Source organism: Berghia stephanieae, unplaced genomic scaffold (assembly GCF_034508935.2).
Source record: "Berghia stephanieae isolate SIO BIC M18660-M18661 unplaced genomic scaffold, UCSD_Bste_1.3 scaffold5588, whole genome shotgun sequence".
Taxonomy (NCBI): domain Eukaryota; kingdom Metazoa; phylum Mollusca; class Gastropoda; order Nudibranchia; family Aeolidiidae; genus Berghia; species Berghia stephanieae.
This window is the reverse complement of record NW_027627053.1, coordinates 1-4,397: the sequence shown is the minus strand read 5'-3', so window position 1 is coordinate 4,397 and position 4,397 is coordinate 1. Positions and strand designations below refer to the sequence as shown.

The following is a 4,397-nucleotide window of genomic DNA, read 5'->3' as shown; positions in this document are numbered from 1 at the left end:
ACCCGCACTCCCTTGGCGCTGATGAGAAAGACCTCAGACTCTTTCAAACAAATTTTACTACACCCACAGGACTATCAAAATCGGGAAAATCTAAAAGGAAATTTCCCTTCCTATTAAAAAAGGAGTCCTCAAGGGTTGTTGCCTCACCAGTTTTTGTTTAATCTATACCAAGAAAACCCAAAACATGAGGGGCATAACTAATATGGAGGGGAAAAAAAGTAGGAGGTCACAACATAAATTTAAAATAAGATACCAACATACGGTACTTTTGCAACATCAAAAAACCAACTTCAAAAGATTGTTGACAAAATGGGAGTAGATATGAAGCCCAAAGGGGTTTGGGAAATGAATATCACCCAAAAGGGGAAAGCAAAGGTTTTAAAACAGAAAAACCCCCCCAAAAAAACAACACCTGCAATATAACGATTCACCCGGCAGCAACTTACCAACGTAGAAAAATTTTTAAAAACCTAGGTTCAATAGTGACAACAGGTGGAAAATGTAACCGAGACAACGAGCAAAAATAACCAAACCAAACGGGCCCCTTTATGGACCGGGGAAAAATTTTGAAAAACCCCGATGTCGTTCGGGATTAGATTCCGATTTTTGAAATGCTACCCTGGGCCAATCTTTTTAAACGGGGCGAAAGCTTGGGCTACAAATGCAGAAACACAAAAAAAACATTGGGGCTTTTGAAATTGGGGTTTTTAAAAGGGTTTCAGAGAATAACGAAAACTGGCCCACCCAAAAAGAACGAAGAATTTCAAAACAAAAAATACCAAAAAAAGGAAACTAATGGGCCCTTAAAAGCGGATCGACAACAAACCTTTTTCCCGGGCACATAGTAAGGAAAGATAAAAAGAATACCTGGCAAGTTGTGGAAAAATCCCTGGTAACGCGCCCGGGGGAGACAAAGAAAAACACTCATAGACCAACTGAAGGGCTTCACCAACCTAACAATCCAAGAGCTTTTTGAAAAGCAAGAGACAGGGAGGAATGGAGAGAGATAATTCATGCAGTATCCGAAGCCTGGACCAGGCATGGAACCTAGAAGAAGAAGACGGTGAGAGAATGCGAGTAAATAGCCAAAAGAGTCCAAGGACTCAACTATGCACCGCTCTGAGCAGGACTCAAACCCAGGATCTTCTGATCTGAAGGCGAGTGTCATTCCACAAGACCACAAAGCTGCACTAGTGGAACACTAATAAAAAATAGAGTTTTGATAAATATTAATTGTTTATTTTTTCTCTTTTCCCCAGGCAACTCTAAACTGTTGGTAATTATCCAAAGAAACAAAGGGACCAGATCCTGGACTATTTATTCAAGGTGAATTGGATTTAATACAGGATTGTTAATTCATTAATTAGAATAAAACATAAGAAGTCTCACAGAGCCATTAGGCCCACGGAGCAGGAGATTATCCTCGTTTCTATTTTCGTCAAACAGACAATTGCATCTGTTTGCTAACCTCTGGATAGTACACTAGACTCTCATGATCTCCACTAGATCTAACTGTCGACCAAGCTACCCAATCACTGCTGGTGGGCTGGGAGGGGGTGGGGTCAATTAAATTGATTATCAACTTTTCACAACTCCTCATAGTCCTCAAAATGACAATCTGACAGTCATCATGCCTATGCTCAATTTTAAATAATAATGTCAGTACATATATGCACTTGTCTGGATGGGGTTCCTGACCTCCATAGTGGACAGGGAGGCACTCTCTGTGTCTTCTGTCCCCTATAATATCTGTTTTCCAACATGCTTTCTGTTTTTGTCTTGGGATGAGATTACTTGCTTTTGTCCTGGCCTAGCCGGATAGCCTAGCTGGAAGGGAAACAGTCAATGCATAGTTTTGGGAGATGATATTTTTTTGTCTTGTCAATCATCTCTCTTTTATGCACTGTATTATGTTTTGTTTTCATATTATATATGATTTGTAAACATTTTAGTGTATTCCACTTAGTTGGGACCTGTGCTTTTGTCTGGAAGAGACTTTTAGGTGATTTCTACTAAATACTTTGATAGTGTGCTCTTGGAATCTACATATGTTTCCTATTTGACCAATTCCCTCTGTCTTACTTTTTCTTGGGTGCTTTAGTTGTAATTCTAGAATTTGACTATTTTCTTCCTTATATGGTCATTTTTATAATTATTAGGAGCGTCTTATACTTCAACTCTTTTTGTTGAGCTTAGAGAAATAACACTTCTCAGGTATAACTTCAAAAAATAATGTTTTGAAGACTAAATTCTAATGATTTTTCTTTCCTTTTCACCTTCCACATTTAGCCCAACTTTGGTGCTTCACTTCAAATTTCAAGGTGGAAATAGGAGGAGATGCACAGAGTACAGGTGGGGTAGATGATGTATAGATTTTGGCGATGTGCAATGTAAACTGTTAAAACCAAAAGCAGTGTAGCCCAAAAGAACAAAACACAACCAAAATATAAATAAACTTGAAAGAGATAAGAAATACTGTCTTTTACTTTCTTTATAATTGATGGTTTGTCCATAACTAAGCATTAACCAATCAGAATATTTCCTACCATTTACCCCGTTCCGTCCCCTTGACTATTTATTTCTTGTTAACGAAAAGGCCTCAGCTACCCCTAGTACATGCCAAACACCAAATAGGTCAGGCCCATTTAGTGAGTATTTCTCACATTATTTTGACACAATGATAAAGGAATAGAATCGCAATGCTTGACAACACCACATTTTTTTCAATCATCTTTGTTAAATTTGTGAGTGGTGCTCAGGATCTGTGGGTTGTTTGCTCCCGGGTGATAGGCAAGTACTTTATGTGGCTATGGGTCTTTGGATCATGGTCATCCTTTGATTTCAGGGGCAAAATAACCCATCCCCTCCCCGAATGCCCCCATTTTTTATTTTTTTTATAGCCCAACAATAGAAATAACAGTTATTTGCTTGTCCTTGGCGTGATGTGCGGATGGTTTCATCATCATCTCATCATCATCATCATCATCTTCTTCTTCTTCTTCTTCTTTTCTTCTTCAAGTATGATAAATAAAATTTTCTTTCAGATGGCACGGAAGCATCTCACATGCACAACAGTTGGGATGAAAATTATAACAGGGGATACGAATGGTGGCTTATGAAAGAGGCAAAGCTAGTAAGTCCATTTCTTGTTGTCGTTTGTATATGGAAACTTTTTTCTTTTCCCAACGCGCATTTAAAGTCCTTCAGAGCATTCAGCCATGGAGCTTATCTCAGTTTCTATAGCGTGAAACGGAAATAGAAATTGCTTGCTATCCTTTTGATAGGACGCTAGTCTATCGCCAAAACTAACAGTCTCAGGTACTCGTTCACTGCTGGGTGGACAGAGGGTTCAGTAAAAAATTTCTACAGCACCAGGTCCCTTTGCATGTCAGCGAGTGCTCTACCAACTGAGCTATCAGGACCTCCTAAACACATTAAGTTACAAATATTTAAATTATAACATTTTATTCGAGTCTGTATTTTAGCTAATGAATGCCCAATAAATGTAGAGTTTACCACAAATCATAGAATATTCTATAAAAGGTCATAAATCATAACATATTTGTTTTCTTGGGTCACGCTACTCTAATTTGTTAGATTTAAGCTCTTTGGATTCCAAAGTTTTACTGATAAATTGACAAAATATAATCAGAATGAATTTTATATATGTGAGGTGGCTGAGAAAACCTGGGAAGATGCAGCAAGCTTCGTTTGAGTTTTTTAGCCAAAATTGAAGATAAAGTGTTTCTCATCATAGCAACAAATTTTACTATTTAAAAAAATCATAACTTGGGTTCTAATAGACATAGAAAGAAAATTTAAAGTGGTGAACGATCAGAGAGATGTGGTCTACCCACTGCATACATAACTCAATTTATGAAATTTGCGCATCTTTCCGGTTTTTCTCAGCCAGCTTGCTTCACATATGATATGACTTTATTACATTTTTTTTTTTTCAGCGAAACCCAACATTATATTGTATGGATTGCCATGGGGTTTTCCAGGTTGGATCGGACAAGGGACTCGCTCTCCATATGCCAATGTGAATGTTACAGCTGATTATGTTGTCAGGTGGATTAATGGGGCCAAAAAGTACCATAATCTCACCATTGATTTTGTTGGGGGAAGAATATGAATCTTACAACTGATTATATTGCCAGGTGATTAATGGGACAAAAGTACCATAATCTCACCATTGATTTTGTTGGGTGTAAGATTATGAATCTTCAACTGATTATGTTGCCAAGTGGATTAATGGGACCAAAAAGTACCATAATCCCTATTATTTGTCGAGGTTAAGGAAATTTTTTTTAAACCCCTTGCCAAATTTGGGGAAAAATAAAAAATTCCCCCCAATTTTTTTTTTTTGGGGGGTGGTTTTCTTTTTTTTTTAAATT

General features: G+C 37.6%; 1 pseudogene; it reads left to right on the top strand.

Annotated features, from left to right (window-relative positions):
• Positions 1–1,259: 1,259 nt before the first annotated feature.
• On the top strand, positions 1,260–4,135 carry LOC144962038 (galactocerebrosidase-like; annotated as a pseudogene).
• The last annotated feature ends 262 nt before the right edge of the window (positions 4,136–4,397 follow it).